Raw genomic sequence first — 22,384 nt, forward strand, 5'->3', positions numbered from 1 at the left:
GGACGAAGAAAGGTTGATGTACATTTTAATAAACTTTATAAAACAACTAATCTCTCATTTAAACTTTCTCATTTCCAGACAGTTCTTGTGATTTTTGATGGCATAATATCCTATTTTAAATATTTAAACATTTTATTCATAGAATTAGCTATTCACACCTCTTTCCACAAATGATTTTAAATGGACTCCTCATTAACATGATTTTCTTAGAAGAGAATAGGAAGTTTACCTTTATTTAACAAACTTTATTTACCTGGATAATGAAAATGAAAAGTGAAAATAAGATTATACAGAAAGTAGTTTAAGACATTTTAATACTTCGAATACCTTCAACAATTTAATAAGATTATTTATGTATTGACCACCAGCCAGGAAACATTTCTCACTCACTAATACGAAATGAGTCAGGCATAGCCAAAAGCTGTTTATATTTAATTACATATAAATTATTGGAAACGAATTACTGGTTATTTTTATTTACTTATTATAAAGAAAGCTAGTTCCAAAAGATCTCTCTGTTAACCTGGCTTATCACTGTTTATAGTTGTAACTATAATAGCAATGAAATTTCTATAAAGTTGCTTAAAAAACATATTAATATCACACTTCAGTTAAACTCCAATTTTACAACATCAAGCACCAAAAGATGAGAACATAAACAAATTGATTTAGGTCAGCCATTTATTTTACTTTAAAGCGTTATGTAATTTTGGTACTTTGTGTGTGATATGAATTCTGGAAAACTACTCATGTGATGAATTCTCATCTCCAAATATAAACTGTAATTATCTGCAAAACTGCATTTTACTAGTGCAGTAAAATAGCTTCAGAATTCTGATAAGGAAACCTTCACTAATATTTTAGGTCATTCTTAATTTTCCACTTGAAAACACAAAGTGACTAGTTCAAGTATGATTATATGATCTAAAGTGTTATGCTAGTCAATACATGACAAATAGCCACACATCAGCATTTCTTCTTTATCCTCACTTACTCATTGAGATGAATGACCAGGCCAAAACTATGCTGTCACACAGTCCCTCTTTTTTGAAAGTCAAAACAAACCTATGAGGTGAGCAGAACAGGCATTTTCCTTCCATTTTACACATGAGAAATTTGAGACACAAAGAATCTGAGTTCCTCAAGATCACATAGTTGGTAAGCTGAAGACCCAGAGAGCCAGACTGTGGGGGAAAGAATATATCAGCAAAAATTAATGAAGCATTATGCATTCAGGTCAGCCAGAAACACTGGCTCCATTTCCTATATTTTTTCCAGGAACTTTGACTTGCTTTCCTATGAGTCATCCTAATTATTTCTAATCCACTCATATGGTAGCATGTCCTTCTCATGTGATCAGTTTATTCCAGTCAGACTTCCATGTTTCATTGTCCGTGGATTTAAACTTTGGTATTCTTAGACAGTTCTGTTGTTGTGGCTGTTTCTTTTCTTTTTTTCTTTTTAGACTGTTCTTAGGTTTTCAATCAAAGGTTCTACCAGTTTTCCTTCTTTTTGAAGGCATCCTGTACCTGAGAGAAATCAGAAGACCAGAAATAAAATGCAGCCAGGTCAAAAACATGTCCTAGGAAGAAACTTGCTTTGTATATAGTCATTTAACAAATATTTACTTGATTTTTACCATATGTCTGACAATGACTGAGGAAGTCACTACCTAATGGGGAAGACCTGTAGTAAGCCAGCAGATGACTACAGTGCATCTTGGAAGCAACAAGTTGGAGAGATCCCAGGAGAGGGTAGGTAACACTGGGGGAGTTAGGGAAGGCTAAGAGGGAAGGGAACAATTAAGACGGCCATCAAAAGATGAAAAGGAATCAGCAAGTAAAGAAGGCAAAGAAGAGCAATCCAGACAAAGAAGAGATGTCCAACCTGGTGTGGCACTTTTAAAGATCTGCCCCTCCAGTAGAATGGAATGGGTCCCAAGAGCAGGAATTTAGGATACGTCATGTGGCTCATAAACCCAAATTTTATGCCATATTAAAATCTGAACTTGATCCTGAGGTAATGGTGAGCCATTGAAGGTTTTTAAACAGGGGTGTGCTTATTAGACTTGCATTAATTCTAGGGGCATAGAGTGGAATGGAGAGAGTAAGACAGTATTGAGTATGAAGGCCACTGCATGACCTCACTGTGAAAAGATGAGGCCCTCAACTTGTATGGTGGCAGTGCCAAAAGGAAAGGAACAGAGAGACAAGCAGTATTGGAAGAACAGACTCATTTTGTGCATGGATAAGAAAGGTAAGTCGGAGAGGATTCGAGGTTGTCAGCTGTTGTGGGTGCTGACAGCATCAGCAAAGATAGAGAACACAGAAGGAGCTGGTTTAAGAGACAAGATACTGAGTTGTACTACGGCCTACCACCAGACACAATTCCCACTAGGATCAAGTTTGCTTGTGTCCAGATTGTTCTTCCAAGTTAGTTTTATAGCTGAAATTTTGGAAAAGAAAAAGGTAACCTTCTTGGAGATCTGTCAAAGAATATAAAATACTTGAAGACTAAGACTCGGTGTGCTGTCTGTTCTGAGCCTGGCTTCACATTTCCTACTTACTCCATTTTGAGAATATTCATAGGCACCACAGAGAGAATCCACTGTTATCTAAATTAGCATCTCAGCCTTACAGGAAAAGAGCCCACCCAGCAGGTACTTAATTGCCTCTATACCTAAGCACCCAAATATCTTTGTTATCTTCTCTTTTTTGAATGGCATGACTCATCAGACCACCAGGTAAAAAAGCCCCAGGTCAGCAACCCAGCAGCCAGGGAGAGCATTGAAAGGATAGACAATGGCTTCTAAAGTCTCTCCTTTCAAGAAGCTTTTGTAATTTATTCTTGCTGAGCAGAAAGCAACTTTTAAATGGTCCAGATTTACTGAGATACCATAAGTCTCACCCAGTTGAGGTCCAGCCTAATATGAAAATACAAATTGGCTTTCCATGCTAAGAAAAACAAAGCTAGTGACATTTCCTAAGAGCCCAATATTTCATCATATAAACTGAAGCCTCTCTCTAAGTTGTAGGTCAAGTGTCAACAAGAGGGTTGTTTATTTTTTAACCATGTATCACATGACCTAACTACATCATCTATGATAATTTTCTGGAGTGAACCAAACAACCAGGACGCTCTCTCAAACAGAAATCTTGAGACAAGTTCTAATTGGCAGCTGCTGTGTGTTTCTGAATGAGTTATTGTAATTTAAATGTCTCATTCCATGGGGAGCTCAGGGAAGTGACATAATCCAGAGGAAGCTCCGAAGTGAGAGTTTGTGGGGGTGGCTGAACTATGTGACCTTCAAGGGCTGCCCTCCGATCCTCAATCCTGAGTCTCTGCAGTCAATGAATGTGCTTCAGAAGTGCTAGGAGCTCAGGACAAGCTTCTTGGGAGGTTTCTTTGAAAGGAAAAGAAAAGTTAGGCTACAAATATTTGGAGATGATGGAAGGGCTTCCTTTACATTATCTTCCACAGAAAGTCTTTTTAGCTAGTTAAATTGTGGATGTCTGTTATGTTCTCTATTATGAGAAAAGAGAGGGTTGGTCTTCTTGAAACAAATCCATACTAAAATGGAAGGCGCTTGGACAGCAGTAACAGGCAAAGATCCCAAGCTGATTCTAGTATACTGCTTGTGTTAGTCTAGTCAGGATTCTCCATAGAGACAGGACCAATAGATGATAGATGGACAGACACAGATCAATTGACTAGAGGGAATTTATTAGGGCAAGTGGCTCACACAATTATGGAGGCTGAGAAGTCCTATGACAAGCCACCTGTAAGCTGGAGAACATGAGATACTGGTAGCATGGCTCAGTCCAAGTCCAAAAGCCTCATCAATGAGGAAACCAATGGTGTAATTCTCAGAGTCCAAAGCTAAAGACCTGAGAACTTTGGGGGCCACTGGTATTTGTCAGGGAATCTGAAGACTGGAGAGCGTGTCTTCAGGCTCTTCTTCACCAATTAAGAAAAAAAATTCTTAAAATTATTTTCCTATAGTGTTATGGCCAACGTCCAACGGGTAAAAGGAATTTGCCCACGAGAACCGGGTGATAGGAAAAGGAAAAGAGTTTATTTCTGGCAGCCAGGCCTACGCAGGCCAATCGAGAAGCACAGCCCCGAGTTGAAACCTCTTGCAGCTTTTATTTTTAGCTAGGCGGGAATTTTTCGTGCCTGACACAATCTAGCCAATGCAAGCAAGCCAGCAGTACATAAGCTAATTTTGTGGTTAGCCCTGCAGCCCCTCCCTACCCTGGATTCTCCATTTATTTTAGCAAGCGATTTGTACAGAAGCAGAATGCATATATTAAGGTCAGTAGGGGTTGGGGCATCCCTTAACAATAGGACCACTCCTGGTACCAAAATCTGTAATAGGCAGGGTTCTCTAGAGACAAAATCAATAGAAGATAGATAGATAGAATTTATTAGGGGAATTGGCTCATACAATTATGGACACTGAGAAGTTCCACAACAGACTGTCTGCAAGCTAGAGACCCTGGGATGCTGGTAGCTTTGCTCAGTCCAAGCCCCAAAGCCTCAGAACCAAGGAAGCCGATAGTAATTCTCAGTCAGAGGCCCAAGGCCTGAGAAGCCAGTGGGCCACTGGTGTAAGTGCTGGAGTCCAAAGGCTGGAGGGCCTGGAGTTCTGATGTCCAAGGGCCGGGGAAGAAGAATGTTCCAGTTCCAGGAGGCAGAGAACAAATTCACCTTGTCCTCTGTCTTTTTTGTTCTACCTGGGCCCCCAACTGATTGAATCATGTCTCCTCACATTGAGGGTAGATCTTCCCCACTCAGTCCACCAACTTAAACGCCAATCTCCTCTGGAAACACCTTCACAGACACACCCAGAAATAATGCTTTACTAGTTTTCTAGGTATTCTTTAATCCAGTCAAGTTGGCATTTAAAACTAACCATCACAGTGCTTTAACTCACTTAAGAATATCACTAAGCACTCCCTACTTTTTTTTTTTTTTAAAGGTAGAGATAGTTACAAGGGACCTGAAAACTGACGTACAGATAGTCACTTCAGTATTGTGGTCATATTTTTTCATGAAGAGTGAATCTAGATTTTTATTCTAAAATTTTAATTCTTAAATGGCATACTGAATCACTTTTTCTATGCACTAAATGGTATCATTCAATTAGCATTTGAGAATGGCTAATATATTTCCACTTAGAATTTGGCTAATTGTATTATACTAAGAGGACAATGCTGTATAAAATCCCTGAGGCATAACTCTTAATATTGACTAAATATTCAAGGCAGAGTCTCTACTGTTTATTATTAATATTCTTTGAAGGAAACTTATAGTATAATCTTTTGGTTGGGACCAGAACACTTTATAGATTTATATTTTATTAATTACTGTATTAGTCTGTTTCTATTGCTTATAACAAAAGAACTGGAACTGCGTGATTGGTAAGAAAATGAAGTTTTATTGCTTACAGTTTCTGGGGCTCGGAAGTCCAAAGTCCAGGGTACACATCTGGTTAGGGTCTTCTTTCATGGTGGCTTTACAGCAATTCAGGGGTCTCACATGGTAGAAAATAGCAGAGAGAGAGAGAGAGAGAGAGAGAGAGAGAGAGAGAGAGACAAAGACTCTCATGTGCTCTCCTATTAAAGCCCTCCGAACCATGCCCCTGACCACTATTATTAATCCAGTCACTACTGCATGGTCCTACAATCTAATCACCTCTTCACAGTCCTACCTTTCAATTACCATAATAGATTTCCCACCCTTTTAACAGTGTCACAGTGGGGACCAAGCCTCCAATTTGGAGGGGAACAATTCAATCCACTACAATTATATTGAAAAGCAGTGTGTACAATAAATAGGAAAATTTTTAGTTAGTTTAAGCTTTTTATCTATAAGGTTAAGATTGCTATTAAAGCTAACATTTATGAAAGGTCCATGATGAGATTAAGAATGCATTTAAAGACTCTGTCTCTGTAAAAGTATATAAGGTCACTATGTACAAGGGTCTAATTATCATAGTATAAGGTCATGCACCATATCCTAGACCTTATCGTGAACTCTGAATTTATATCTCAAGTGATATGTAGCACCAATTTCAATTCCATAGGATCTAGAAGTTAGTCATATTTAATCATTTATATTATATATTGAACCAATTTCTCTCCCTTTGTGAGAACAGCCTCATAAGTTTTATGAGACTGAAGTTTCCCCATAGGCCATCTCCATGTGTATCCAAGTGTTCTGTGTTACTTGGATCAAGGTGTTCTATTTACAGCCCTTAAAGTGCCACAGAGCTTGCAATGATCTCAAAGCACGGGTGGAAGTTTGAATACAGGCATCCTTACTGCTTGCCTAGTGGACCTCGGTAGACATGGGGGCTGGTCCTGCTGTTTCTGCCCTCTTTTGACTCCCCAAATATAGCGCTGCTTCCATAGCACAGCCTGGAAGTGAGAACACCCAAACAAGCCTCAAGGACTGCTCCCAAAATGATGTTTTAAGAGTAAGCTTGGGAAACTTCTCAGGCCTTCATCTGGGGCTCTTTTCAAAATTAGTCTGTTTTTCACTTGTTGGACTCAGAATTGGAACAATTTCTCAGCTACTCTGAGGCTATCTTTGATCACGAGAAGAGACACAGAAAACGAAACCACTGCCTCCACAAATCAAATCCCAAAGACTAGAAGGGTCCTAATAGCAGAGATGATTCAGCCATGCCAACTTCCTTCTGCTTCTTCTGGCCCTTGGTCTGCCCTAGTCCTTGAGTCCTGTTTTTCTTCCTGTTTTAGCTTTGTTTTTATTATCTAGCTCTTGGCTTAGCCTTGTCTGTGCCTTTTATTGCTTAAACAGAGTTGTTTAAAGAACACTGATTAATGGATTGCTGGACTGGAGACAGTGCTTCAGAAACCAGTACAGGGAATTTCCTTGCCCTATTCTCATACTAATCTATTTCAATGACTTGGATAAGACAGTGTGCTTCATATGTACAACCAACTGATCTTTGGCAAAGGCACCAAGAACATGCACTGGGGAAAATACTGCCTCTTCAATAAATGGTACTGGGAAGACTGGAAATCCACATGTAGAAGAATTAAACTAGACCTGTATCTCTCTCCATACACCAAAATCAACTCAAAATGAATTAAAAACTTAAATATAAAACCTGCAACTATAAAACTCATAAAAGAAAACATAGGGAAAACACTTCAGGATGTAGGACTGGGCAAAGACTTTATGAATAAGACCTAAAAAGCACAGGTCACAAAAGAAAAAAATAAACAAATGGGATTCTATCAAACTAAAAAGCTTCTGAACAGCAAAGAAAACAATCAACAGAGTGAAAAGACAACCTACAGAATGGGAGAAAATATTTGCAAACTATACATCCAACAAAGAATTAGTATCCAGAATACACAAGGAACTCAAACAACTTAGTAGTAATAAAATGAGCAATCTAATTAAAAAATGGGCAAAGGAGCTGAAAAAACATTGATCAATGAAAGATATACAAGTGGCCAACAGACACATGAAAAAAATGCTTAACATTACTAAGCATCAGGGGAAATTCAAATCAAAACCACATGGAGATATCTCACCCCAGTTAGACTAGCTATTATCAAAAAGACAGAGAATAACAAATGCTGGTGAGGATGCAGAGAAAGGGGAACCTTCTTACACTGTTGGTAGGACTGTAAATTGGTGCAGCCACTATAGAAAACGGGATGAATATTCCTCAAACAACTACAGACAGATCTGCCATACTATCCAGCAATTCCACTGCTGGGTATATACCCAAAGTAATGGAAATCATCAAGTTGAAGGGATACCTGTACTCCCATGTTTATTGCAGCTCTATTTACAATAGCTAAGAGTTGGAACCAACCTAAATGTCCATCATTGGGTGACTGAACAAGGAAAATGTGGTATATTTACGCAATGGAATACTACTCTGTCATAAAAAATAATGAAGTACTGCTATTCTCAGCAACGTGAATAAACATAGAGAAAACTATATTAAGTAAAATAAGCCCAGCACAGAAAGAGAAATACTACATGTCTTCACTCATAAGTGGGAGCTAAAAAAATAAACAAATAACTTTTAAATAAAAGAAAGATACAACAATCACAATGATACGTTGAACTTTCAAAAAGAGAGAACAGGACTGAGGTTACCACAGATAGGAAAGGTGGTGGTGGGGAATGGTAAGGGAGGAATTGGTAAAATCATGAAAATGATTACATTGTATAATGTTAAATATACGAATTATCCTGATTTCAGCATCACATATTGCACACAGGTGTTCATATTCAACTCTGTACCCTACAAATATGTAAATCGACTATTTTTCAATATAAAAAAGATAGTGTGCTTATCAAATTTTCAAATTCTGCATGGTAGAATTGAAATTAATATATTTTATATTTATTCAGTGCTCTGTTGTTTCAGAAAATTTCTGTGTATAGTATCTCATGTGATTTCAGGAATAATATGAATGGATAATAAGATAAATTTCAGTTCAGTATGAAGGACAGTTTTCCACAAATTGAACTGTCCAATTGAAACAGCAAGCTTCACAAAGAAGTGAGTTCAAGACAATGAAGATGTTTGAGTAGATGGTAAAAAGTTGACTTTCAAGGATTTTGTAGAAAGATCCATAGTTTGGGTGAAAGCATGTATTAAATGACACTGTAATGAAAGAGAGAGAGAGAGAGAGAGAGAGAGAGAGAGGATGCACATTAACTCAAGGGAGAACAATAGAAAGAACAAAGGGGGTAAAGGCTGGCTGGTTAGCTCAGTTGGTTAGAGTACAGTGTTACAGCACCAAGGTCAAGGGTTGTATGTTTGTATCCTCCACCAGCCAACAACAAAAACAACAACAACAACAAAAAAGGAAGAATAGCAGGGATGGAAAAAGCAGCAGGTCTAGAAAATGCTGGGGTGGCCAGATGAAGAGAGTGGAATTACCAAACCATCAACAGGCAGGGCTAGAATGAGGTCACTGCCCTACTGAATTAGAAGCAGAGGAATCAAACCGAACACCAGAACAGGTTTGCATGTGTGCCTCCACAGTTGGAAGGAATGCCTCTCTCCATCACTCCAAGACTAGCTCCAGTGGAATGCTTTAGTGAGACATTTAGTCCAACTTTGCCTTAAGAAATGATCACTCCACAACTTCTTTAAAAATGTTTGTTAATGATTTTGAGGTACTGGGGCAGGATGGGCAAGGAAGGAGGAGTATAAGGGATTTGGTAATCGAATAGACCAGAATACAATACTATTTAATATGAGCCTCTGTTCATTCTTTTCACTTTCTTTTTCTCTTTTCTTTTTCCTGCTGTCTGGGCATCCCACAGAAGAGCTTCTGTTCTTTTAAGAACCAAAAAAATTGTTTTAAATTTCCTTTTGGATTGTTTGAATATTACCAAACTGAATACTTATAATAAAGTTAAGCAGTAACCTTTAGAAATTATAATTCAGATCAGTAGTTTAAGAATACTTGAATGCTATATATCAGGCGTGTTTATAACAATTCTTTAAAAACATAATATTTAAAGACCTTACAACCTAGTGATTACACACACAAACACAACTGCGTAATTTTAATCCTTTTTTTCAGTTTGATAGTAGTCTTTCATCTCCCCTTGGGCCAACACATTTTCTTTTATATTTCACTAAGGTGATTTTTTTCAGGTGGCGTATTAGATAATATAGTACTCATATAATATAATATATTCTTTTTTTTTTCTTTCTTTTTTTTTTTTTTACCATCTTTTTATATTTAACTCACCAAAAAAAAGATTGTAGGAAGTCTTAGTTTGCCTGACTTGGTTATATTTTCTATCTTACATCTGGATTGCCATTGATAGGAATGCCTTGGTAATATTACTAGAGATTTCAGATGCTCTTCAAATTTTACCATGTCTAAATCCATCACTTGGAAAATATTCAGGATAGTATATGTTACCCATTTTTTCCAGGGAAACCTGATTATAAATTACTAGCAATGCTCTATAAAAAGGTTAAACAGCTAGCACCCAGATCCTAGTTTTGTTGCTGTTTGTTTTATCATTCTGCTATGAAAGGAATCAGTGTTCCTTGGAGAAACATCTGATTCTAGGACTGGGGCAGGAAATATACAAGATGAGCCTAGAGTACTTGTAGTGCCAGAAAGTAAGGAAGTTCTTAAAAACAAAACAAAGTAAAAAACCAAAACCTAAAGAATCCAAAAAAAACCCACAATGAGGGGGGCATGTAAAAGGGACACAGAAGCCAACTGAAAGGGCTCCCAATGGCAAAACTGGAACCATTAAGCACCAAAATAAATTAGTACTGGATTATAACCCAAAGTATAAATAAATATTTATAAGTCCAAACTGCTATAAAAAATGATTGAATAAAAATCAATAAATAAGGGAGAATAGACAAATTTCTCATGCAAAAGAAACAATTTATGTAGGCAGTCTACCTTCAAGGAGGTGGAGCATAAATAACTTCCTACTCTTTACGTTTGTCCAACACATAGTAACTTGCTTTCAAAAGAAAGAAAGCCAAAGAAAGGGCAAGACAATAACTTCAGAGTACAGACACCTGACAAACACTACACAACCAGGTGATCAAGGTTAAAATCAGCAGTCATAAGTCATATAGATAGTATGTAGTCTTGATATGATGCGGTAAGAATTGCACTTTACCTCTGCAATTCCTCCCCAAAATCCATATCCCCAGGCTAACCATGAAAAAAATGTAAACATATCACTATTGAGGGACAGTCTACAAATACCTGACCAGTACATCTTCAAACTGTCAAGGTTATTAAAAACAAGGAAAGTCTGAGAAACTGTCACAGCCAAGAGGAGCCTAAGGAGACATAATGACTAAATGTAATATGGTATCTTGGATGGGATCCTGAAACAGAAAAAGGGCATTAGGAAAAAACTAAGGAAATCTGAATAAAGCAGGAACTTTACTTAATAGCAATATATCAATATTGGTTCATTAATTGTGACAAAGGTACAATACTAATGTAATATATTAATATGTGAGGAAATTGAGCATGAAATATATGGCAACTCTTTGTAAGCGTTTAACAATTTTTCCGTAAATCTAAAACTATTCTCAAACAAAACTTTACTAAAAGAAATCTAAATATGTGATCCTGTCAGTAAGTAGAAATTCAGTTATCCACTTTTCAAAGTTATGAGAGCAGGTACTATTTGAGACAATCTCAGTGTCCCATAATCACAGCATGTTGAAGAAATGAATGATTATATGGCTTAGTGCATCTAAGAGGCACTTTGCTAATAATTCTTTTCTAAAAAGATCTGATGAAAACAAAAGGTAATGAGCTGCTCATAGTTTGGAGACACATTAACTCCTTTTGATCCCTCAGGCACCACTACATGTCCTGGTAAAAAGCAATGGATTAAATCGACCCTGTTCAATATTGTAGCTATTCGCCACATATGACTACTGAACATCTGAAATGTGACTGGACCAAATGAGATGTTCTATAAGTGTAAAATACACACTAGATTTTGAAGAAAAAAACAAACTATTTTATTAATACTTTTTTATACTGCTTACATGTTGAAATGATATTTTGGACATAGTGGATTAAACTCAATATATTATTAAAATTTATTTTACTTGTTTCTTTTTCCTTAATCTATTATGACTAATAGTCTCCATTTAAAATTTAAAATTATATATGTGGCTCACATTACATTTTTATGAGACGTTGCTGGATTAAATGGATCCCAGGAGCCTGGAAGAGTTAACGGATTTCCCAAAAGCAAACAGGGTTCCTTCCGGAAATTGTTGGACTTTGTACTGGGTTTCTGGGTCTCTCCCACAGATAGCTAGAATCGTGCTATATTAAGGCAATTTTTCTGAGATGACTTTTGCCCACATCAAAAACCACCTACAGAGACAAGAAGCTTTCTTGATTTTTCTTGCTTATTTCCTTAAAGATAACACTTAAAAAGAATGTTGGAGAGCTACTTCTTAAAGGATTTCTGAGTTAGAAAATTAAAATGTATAATGAAATATGTTCCACTATACAAAGGACTTCTAATACTGATTTTCGTTTATGGGTTTGCCTTGGATGTGGAGATGTAGTTTTTTTCAAATTCCATTTGGAGCAACATTTTTAAAGCACGAAAATATTCTAAAGCAGTATCCACATTGCAACAACAAAGCAAATGGCAGAAAAATGAAATGCTATTAGTTGTTTGGGATACAGAGGCTATCAGACAACCAACATGAACAATGAGCAGGAGACAGCCTTGCTAAATGTAAATTTCCTCTTGAAAGATGAGTGGAGAAGAATGGGTTCCAGCTGGTATGTGGGGAAAATGTGTGTAAGTTTTTTTACACTTTTATTTTTAACAAAATTTTGTTTTTTAAATTACGCTTCCTTGAGTACATTACCTTGAGAAGGAAAATAAAGAAAAGGCAAACAGAACGTTTTAGTTTTGCATAAGCAGTACAGGTAGATCTGATCATAAATCCCTAAATTGCACCAATGTTTATTGTTACAAGCAAGATAAATCATTACCAGTAATAATTGTCACCCTCTGCTCTGAATGGCTCTTAGAAGGAAATTATCCAAAAAGAGCTAAGCCCTGTTTTTTCATGTAAGAGCCATGGGAAAAAAGGCTCCATGTGGAGTATGCCTCAGTCTGATGGGTAGAATTGAGTGTGGGATATGGAGAGGGGACAGTATGAAAATATTACATTATAATATATGGTTTATCTATTCATGCAATGCCATTTATGTTGGAACTGCAGGAGATTTATCCTAAAATTGTAGTAAATAACCTGGACAAACAATCCATATATTTACACATGCAGGAGACAGACGAAAAAAGTGAGGCACAGAAAGCCCGAGTTATATGCAATCATATAGTCACGCAGGGGTCCTGGACTGGTGCTCTATGATCTGGGGTTCTGAGCCTTCCTTGCCTCTCTTACAAATACCATGCTCAGCAGTCACACCTAAGTAGTACACTGGAAGATTACAAGACATCTAATGTCAGGTTGGGGAAGCACAGGTTGATTGAACATTATTCTTTTCTTTAAGCGAAAAGCAGAAAAGCTACCTCTACCCTTTTCTGCAGTCTCCCACTGAGACCATTCCTCCTCAGCATTATGAAAGCTGCTCTCATTCTTAGTTAACAGCTCTGTCTGAATGGTGTTACTTTGCCTCAGAGGCCCAATTTGATCAATTCATATAAAAACCACCAAACTTCTTAAAGCAATCACATTAGGATCACGGTGGGAGTCTCTATACATGTTCTTACGTACATGAGGAGCAGGAAACATGTCTGCTGCATTTCAGAATCTGTGCAGGACAGACATGCTCACTGCTCTGCCTTGGCAAAGAAGCCATCTCAGTCTGCCCCCTTTATTCCAGCTCTGAAACCCAAGTGCAGTGTTAGGGGCCAGAGGAGAGGCTCACACTGTGTTAGACCAGCCCTGCCGTGCACGGCTGGAGCAGCACATCGGTAATAATTTAGCACTCAGCAGCTGCAAAGCAGAGACCCCTGCCAAGTGCCAGTGTTTGATTCTCCTCTCCACCAGGCAGTAGCTAGTTCATTCCCTGGGCATCCAGTCACATTTAAGAGGGAGCAGGACTGGTGATGGTTGGGACAGCCCAGACACAAAGCCCCTTTAACAAGACACTACTATGAACTAGCCTGCACCATTAATAGTGTTTAAGAATTAAGCCATAGAGACTAAGAAGATACAGGGAATGATTCATTTAAAGAATTGTAGAGCCAGTGATAAAATATAAAGTTCTAAGTAAACACATTACAATAAGCAGCACATGATTTAGAACACTTGCTTCTAGGGTGGCTTCTAAGTGAAATCCAATTTTAAAGACACGATTTGACTAAAAATCAAATAAACAGGGCTGTCCAGTTAGCTCAGATGGTTAGAGCATGGTGCCAATAACACAAGGGTCCAGGGTTCCATCCCTGTACTGGCCAGCCACCAGTAAACAAATAAATAAACAAACAATCAATCTACCATTTCCTGTCAGATCCCAGGGTGGTTCCTTGGTGTGAAAGGGGCATGAATCATTTCAAACATAAGATCATCAATGTATTGGAGTGGGGAAGGGGCTACGGTTTATGAAACATTGGCTGCCTCAGTCGTGTGGGGAAGGCACCTCAGATGCCTTTACCAAAGTAAAATCTCGTTTATATACTCCCTAGTTTTTCACCCTCAATCCCATTTAGATTAGATCTGTGATCAACATCAAACTCTGTTCACCATAGCCATTGCAGCACTCTGCTTTTACTGGAAATGGCAGCTCTTATTTCAACATACCCCTTGGCTTCTGTTTGTAGCAATGTGGGTTTGTGGTTGTTGTCAGCCTAAGGGGTTAAAATTCATTTTAAATAACAGCATGATGGATGCAGTCCTTCCTTTCACTTGCCTCAGGAATAGTTTGGCAATTTGCATTTAAAGTCACTGAATTTATTTGGGCTTGAAAGGAAATTTTATTACAATTAGACTCTTTTTTGAAGGTGCAGGAAAAATTAAAGTGGCCATTTAATAGACATTGAGCTAATATTGCATGTTGTAGCAAAATTTTTGAATGCTAACAATAGGTTAATTCTGTAATATTTAAAATAGTTGACAATGCTATTGCAGTCAACATGTTTTTAAAATCTGTATACAAAGTTTTTCAAGAAAGAAAGAACCTTGAAGCTTCCTATGGTCTTCATCTCTTAGAAGTCTTAAGGAATGCTTTAGCCAATAAATAAAGTACCCCTTCACTTGAAGTCTTTGAAAGCTGACTTCTGTGGTAAATAGGGAACATCAGTTAATCACATATTAGGGATGATTCTTTTGTTCATTGTGTGAAAGTCTTTTCTAGCAGATATTCTTATATTCTCATATACAATATTTATCTTCTGAAAACCAAACTAATTCAAACAAGCCAATGTGACCTTTAAATAGTGTTCTTTTTTCTGTCTCTTGGTAAACAATTTAAGGGGCTTGACTTTATTAGTGGGATTTTCCCTTTTTTCTAGTCTTCACAGATTTTTCTTTCATCTTCCTTTTCTCTCTCTCCAGCTACAAAATGTGCTCATTACAGGCCTATCCGTCAGCTACGAAATGGAGGAGACTCCTATTTTAGCAGGTATGAATCCCAATAACTGCTTTAATATCCAGAGAGTTCATTTCTACTCTATTTAATAAAACCCAAGACTTCAGTTATCAGAGTCATTAGTAAGGAGCAGAATTAGAAGGAAAGCCTTAATTTATCTTGGTGTCATATTTAATTATACTATTCATTTCCCCAATGGGCTCTACATTTTTCCACTACCTTTTTTTTTTTTTCTTTCAGAATATTTCTCATATGGAAAATAAAGACTAAGCAGCAGCAAAATAAAAAACACTTTTTCAGAAACCAAAGTAATTCTATTACCAGGAGATTAGGACAAGTAAGTGCCAGGATGCCACTCACCCTAAATAAACCAAATCCCCTTGAATATCATTGCCATTTTGTTTATTGTCTTTTTTCCATCAAATAAGCTGAAGCATATTTGATAAGCCCACTTTGCTCTATGGTGCTGTACAAAAAAGATTTGAGTCTGATAGCTTTAAAAGGCTACAAGTCTCAGTGGACCGTAGCTATGACCAATAAAGTTTATAAAATACATCTCCTGAAGCTACAATCAGAAATACAGTATTACATTAGCATATGACAACCAAGCTCAATTCATTAATTACTTATAGTTAACCATCTCTTGTTTAAGAAACAGAAAAAATTTTTAAATGTTGAAGTTAATCAAAAGTACAAAATATCCTAAAAATTATCAGTGTTAGGTCCATAGTGAAGTGGATTTCAATGGATCTCCACTAAGGTCACTAACTTGGTCTCCCAGAATTCAGTGGGCAAACTATGAGTAAGTCCTCCTCCCATTGATCCTACCTGACTATTAATTAAGATGATTAAAAAATGAAATCATGTTATCTTAGAATTTAAGATGATATGAAAACCCATACAGTTTGGAAATTTTTAACCTGGAGTTCCTAACTTCCTGAATCTATTAGGATAATTGTTTATAAGTATGTGCATACTTCTAGAAAGAGGATCCTTAGGTTTTATCAATTTACTAAGAGATTTATAAACCAAGAAAATGTACAAATTATTAATCTAGTTCATTCTCCATCTCTATAAGATTTTGCTATATAATAATAATATCTTACTATATAATAATATATAATAAGACTATTTTTGCTAATGTTTCAGGCTAATTCATCAATTGATTATTTCACATACAATCAGCTTGTGTTGTGTGACATTCTCCACATATAGTTTTTGGTTCAGCAGATTACTGAACAGACACAGAAACTTTGCAACATGAATCAAAATTTTCTTTAACTTGCCCTTTTCTCCTAGGTCAATTACTTTATTATAGACATGTACATTAAACTGACAATCATTATTCTTTAGAAATCAATGCTAGTTTTTAATAAGTCTCTGTTACATATTTAAAATATATTTAAAAATTAATTTTTGCACTTTTTAATATTTTTTCAGCATATTAGTAAGATGTGCAGGACTATAATTTCTAGTCTTTATGGACTGAAGTCAGAAATGTGAATTTCATTGAGGAGTGAACTGGAAACCTGTAAAGATTATGGATGACATACGTACCATATGGAAAACATTGTTCAAAATTCAAATTGTACCTTTCAAGTGTCTCTCACAACTCAATAGCTTAGTTTTTCTAACATTAAAAGGTCAAATCACTGCTATTCAATGTCTTTTGTCTAGATTTGACATTCTGCAGTATCAAGAATCTTTTTTGTCTTGTTTTTCTACTTCTCCTTCTCTCGGTGTTAGCTTACTCCTCTTCTCTCCCCCACCTCCCTTTTCCCATGTATTCTCCCCTTTCTGCTCAGCCTTCCCAACTAGAAAAAGGAAATAAAACTTGTAATGTCATGGAAAATATGACCGAAGTAAATTATCCTGATAATGAATATGAAAAATAACAAAAGCATAAGCTATTACACTCTAAGTAGTAAAGAAAGAGTCAAAGACTCCTGGTGTTCTAAAAATAAAGTGGGGAAGGGGAATCTCATTTTTTACATAAAGACAATGAGTTAGGATGTAGAGTAGGTGGCCACAAATGTTTGTGGAGTTTCCTCTAGATATGCGCAAGGAAATATCACATCTGGTATAGTTAAAACTAGTTTCCCTGGCAAGAGGAGAAAGGAGTCATAAGTGCCTCTTACTTTATATAAATGTATTCCACTGATTTCAACACTGGAGATATTTGTGTGTCACTTTCTTTTTCTAGTAGCATTTCCATTTATCTAGCCTACAGAATTCAGAGGTATAGGACATAAAAAGTTCTGACCCTTGTGTATTAGTGCATTTCTGTTGCTTAGAATACCTGAAACTAGGTAATTTATATGAAAATGAAATTTATTTCTTATAGTTCAGAGGCTGGGAAGTCCAGGGAACACATCTGGTGAGGGCCTTTGTGGGTGCGGTGATGCCACAGAGACTCAGGGCATCACATGGCAAATGGTCTGAGCAAGAGAGCTCATCTGCTCACTTGCTCTCCTTATAAAGCCATCAGAACCATGCCCTTTACTACCCATTAAGCCACCAATGGATTGATCAATTCACAAGGGTGTAGTCCTCACAATCTAATCACCTATTAAAGGCCCCACCTTTCAATTATCATAATAGGAATTCCCACCCTCTTAACACTGCTTCAGTGGGGATTAAGTTTTCAATACATGAACCTTTGGGGGACATATTTAACCCATAGAACCTTGTGTCCGACTATCTCGGTCTCAACCCAGAGCTTTCACTTACTAACACTGTGACTAGTCACTTACGAAGCCTCAATTTATTTAGTTACAAAATAGAGATAAAAATAGTATCTACTTTGTAGGCTTACTGTGAGGTTTTAGTAAGATGACAAGTAGAAAGCGAAATATCTGACACACCTTAAGAATTCCATAAATATCTATTATTAGTACTATTATTTTTAAGTTCTGTGACTTGCACTCTTGAATCAGAAAACACTATACAAGGTCCCTCCCACTGAGGTTGCAGCTTCAGATCTTTTTCATCTTAACATCCTTCTATACCAGTGGTTTTCTAACTTTAGCCTGCATTAGAATCACCCAGGGGGTTTGCTAAAAACACAGATTGCTGGACTATACTCCCAGAGTTTCTGATTCAAATGTCTGTGGTGGGCCCAAGACTTAGCATTTCTAACAAGTTTCCAGATGGTAATGATGCTACTAGTCAGAAATCACACTTTGAACATCAATGTTTCATATCAAGGGCTGGCAATTTTTTTCTATAAAGCACCTAATAGTAAATATTTCAAAAGCAGCCATGGACAGTCTGTAGACTAATGAGTGTGACTGTGTTTTGATCAAAGTTCATTTATGCACACTAAAATTTGAATTTCTTACAATTTTCACACCATGAAATATTTTCTTTTTTTTACATGTTTTAATCATTTAAAAATATAAAAACCATTCTAAGCTTGTGGGTCATATAGAAATTGGTGGTGGACCATATTTGTCCTGTGAGCCATTGTTTGTCAATCCCTGTTCTATACTATGGAGTCCCAAGGGCTCTTCACCTCCTGGTCTGAGACATGGTCATCTATCTTTCTCCCTGGCTCAGCCTGAGCCTAATAGTTTACCCACTACCAATAGGATTCTCACCAGCAGGTTAGATGAATTGCTGATGAGCAGCCTGCTTACTATTGTTTTTCTTAAAAAGTGCTGTTCCTATTATTTTAGCTTATTAGCTAGAGCTTCAGCTTCTCTTAGAGCACTGCCATATGTAGTAGAATCAGTTAGTTGTCTCTTTAGCATAGATGTCCCCCTTCTTCTTGTGAATGTACACTGATTTTCCTGAGGACTTAATTCCTCCACTGGTAGTGGCCCTGTGATTTGGGAAACTTAGGCCAATTTAAGCATCTGACTTTCCTTGATTGTAGTCATTGGTTTGGGAATGAATATGTGATTAGGCCAGTGAAATGTGGAGGGATTTTTGCTGGAGAATTATGGAAAAGGAGTTTTCTTTTTCTTCATGGGGAGCTAAGGAAGAGACCCTTTCTCTTGCTCTGAACTCTACCATGAAGGGACAAATTCTAGAATTGCTGCAGCCATTAATGCTGTGATGAAAGAAATAAGGGTGAGGCAAAAGAGAAAATATGTAGGGCAGATCTGAGAAAACTGTATAAAAACAACCAGAGCCCTATTCACAATGTGAACTTCTGGATTAAGCCATACCTGAACATCCTGGATTACATGGGACTACTCAATTATTTGAGTAAATACCTTTCTTTTACAGATAAAAAGATTAAGGATAATGTTTTCTCTTACCTGAAACTGAAATCATCCTAGAAAATGAAGTTAGTGTACTCTGGAATAAGCTTAATGGAAAAGGAAAATAGAGAAGGATCAGAATAATTGTACTCTAGTTTCAGATTGACCAATTAATAAGTACATCTCTGAAATACTCTGTGACCTCAAGTCAAATTAGGGGAATGCATTAGACTAGTAGTTTTCAAACATTTTCTAATAGTGAGGCCCTTTCTTCAAATGAAATCTTATGCAGAATTCAAAGAACTACTACCCAACAGGAGCCCAAACCTCTGACTGTATTCTCCCTTCTATGATCTCAAGAAATTTTCTGCAGCTTTGAGGATCAAAATTTGGAAATAACCGGAAGTGGTGATTGGGAGGATGGAATTAGGGTCAAGAACACAGTTTTGGTGTCTGTCAGACATGGGTTCATGCCCAAACTTCTGCATTCACTCTCTGTGTCTGACCATGGATAAGTTACTTAACTTACTAAGCTTCATTTTCCTTATCTATAAACAGAATAATAACAGCCCTGATCTCACTGGGTGGTTTGCAGGACTAGGAGATAGTACACTGGAAGTTCCCAGCACGTTTCCTGACACTGTGAGAGCTCAAATGTTAACTGAGATTAAGATTCTTTATAAAATTATTTGATTTAAGCAGCCATCAAAAAACTTTATATGTCTTTCTCCCCTCCTTTCTTCTCTTGTGGGATACACTTCAATTAGGCATTACACCCAGGAGTAAGGGATAAAAAGACAAGTGATTAAGACATTTCTATGATCTTAATTACCACTAATTTAATGAAACCCTTGTTGTGGTAGAATAAAATGGTTTTTGCCAGTCTGCTATACCAAAAACATTTGGGGGAGTGGAGGGATTGTCCAGGTAAGCTGGCAGGAATTACAAGTATCCTTTGATTCCCTTTTGCATGTTGTTTCTATCTAGAAACATCTGGATACTTTGGGGGATCTTCCAAGAACTCTGTTATGAAAGGACTTGAACATATACAAAGTGCCTGACAAATAAAAACATAACTATGACTTTCAAGTATAAAAGCATCACTAAAGATTTAAAAGCATCACTAAGCTTGACTTCACCTAGTTGATCCTGTCCTAGTAAGAAGATGGGAAACATTCGGCCAGCCACCTGTTCTGGAGGAGGTTATTAGGAGGGACACTTGACATTTGGCCCTTCCTCAATTCTCTGGTGGGTATAAAATAATACCGCATAACTATGAGAGTCTCTTTAGAGTTTGCATGTCCTTGAATCCTTGTCTGCCCGCCACCCATGCACCCAATGTCAGTGTGTCTGGTATAGTTATTTTAGTTTCAAACAACAGAAATGAAATTCAGCTATCTTAAGCAAAGAGGAGAAAAAAAAAAAAAAAAAAGAATTCATTCTTATCTCATCAGGTGCTGCTGTTAATGCACCTTAACTTCACTTACTCTAAGCCTCCCTGTATTTCCAAACCAGATTTCAAATACCAGGGGTAAACAATCTTATTGCCTAGATTGGCCAGGCATCACCCACACCTGAAAGAATCAGCTCCATGTGGAGCTGTCCTAAGAGAAGCAGGCAGACTAAGCTGGGTTGGCACTCCAAGAGGATTCAGCACAGAAAACTTGTGCTAACTACATGTTGCTCAAATACATATGATCCTCACAAAAATGCCAGAGTTGAAGGCAGGGATCTAACTTCCACAGAAGGAAGTCCATTTTTTGCTGAATTCAATCAAACTAAAATGCTTTTATTTGCTAAAGAAAAATTTTGTATGGAGCACACACCTGCATATTGATGGCCAGGCTGCACCAGATGCTTCTTTGCCTGTGTTCAACACTTCGTCTACGTTGAATGGGTGGGAAGATAGAAATTGTTTAAGATGTATCTTAGGGACTGGGTGAAGTTGGTAGATACTTGGTGACTTTCAAGAATCATCTTGGAGCCTTTATCTGGAAAAATCAGTATAACATATGGTTACCAATAGCAATAGCAACTGCTACTTATTTACAAAATTGAGCCCTCCCTAGAGTCCCTTTTCCCATACCATTTTTGGAACTCTTACCAGCAACCCTGTCTTGGGTAGACCTTGTCCTGCTGGGGGAATGAGGAGGGGAAAGCTGCATCTGAACTCAACTTCCCACGAGAGCTTGGATCTCCAAGTCTCCAGGTGCTGAGAAACTAATAACTCCTATTACTTTCCTAAACAACTAACTGGCTTGTTTTGCTTGGCAGCTGAGTGTAAAACATTCATTTCCCCCAACCAAGGTAGCTTTTACACTTGACCTGGATAAAGGAAGAGCAATAGGGGCAAAGTCCCTTTCCTGGAGCACAGCTGTTCACCAACGCACCCATGCACCTCTGAAGGATGTGGTGTAATGATTACCCATAGACTAGTTACCTTTCTGCTTCTACATTCTCATCTTCACCAAGTCATGCCATTTGTGTTGACTCTGGCCTCTTTGTGTAACACATAGCTATGCCTGAAATTGCATTTAAAAAGGTCACAGAAGTCGAGACTAGAGGTAGAAACAGATACATTTGCCCCAAATTTCTATTTTTGTTCCTATAGAGGAGCCAATTTTATGATTGTTAAAATTCTTAAAAGGAAAAAAGTGGTGGTTGGCAGATTTTCATGACATGATTTTGAGGGAGTTTAACTGTTACCTCCGGAATGTATGTATGTATGAGACTGAACATCTTCATATATAAGAATGTTCCTTTCTTTTTATTTCACAAATATTTGCTCCTAGTAAATCTGGGGTACAAGGACAAGGGAAGAATAGCATATTGACTCAGGGTTCTGTGTAGAGCTAGGGCAAAAATCTTACAAGTATAATCATCTCATTATCACTTTTCTGGAGAAAATGTTTCCTCCTTTTTTCCTACCATAGCCAAAATCTCCAAATCCCTAGTTTGATTTAATCTTCACTTTTCAGGTATGCTACTTTTTTACTATCTGTCTGAAATCGATTGAAGGGAATGGAAAGCATGATTAGGCACTTTGGATGCAAATGTGCTGCTTAGACGAGTGTTCAG

The 22,384-nt window shown here is 37.2% G+C and overlaps 1 long non-coding RNA gene across 1 annotated transcript; it reads right to left on the reverse strand.

Annotated features, from left to right (window-relative positions):
* Window positions 1–658: 658 nt before the first annotated feature.
* LOC134370401 (uncharacterized) lies at window positions 659–19,403 on the reverse strand. Its single transcript, XR_010022668.1, has 3 exons — window positions 19,364–19,403; window positions 5,451–5,536; window positions 659–1,529 (listed from the first exon to the last, which is right to left on the reverse strand). It is a non-coding gene; the product is annotated as an uncharacterized LOC134370401 (long non-coding RNA).
* Window positions 19,404–22,384: the final 2,981 nt, after the last annotated feature.

This window comes from Cynocephalus volans, chromosome 2 (genome assembly GCF_027409185.1).
Source record: "Cynocephalus volans isolate mCynVol1 chromosome 2, mCynVol1.pri, whole genome shotgun sequence".
Taxonomy (NCBI): Eukaryota; Metazoa; Chordata; class Mammalia; order Dermoptera; family Cynocephalidae; genus Cynocephalus; species Cynocephalus volans.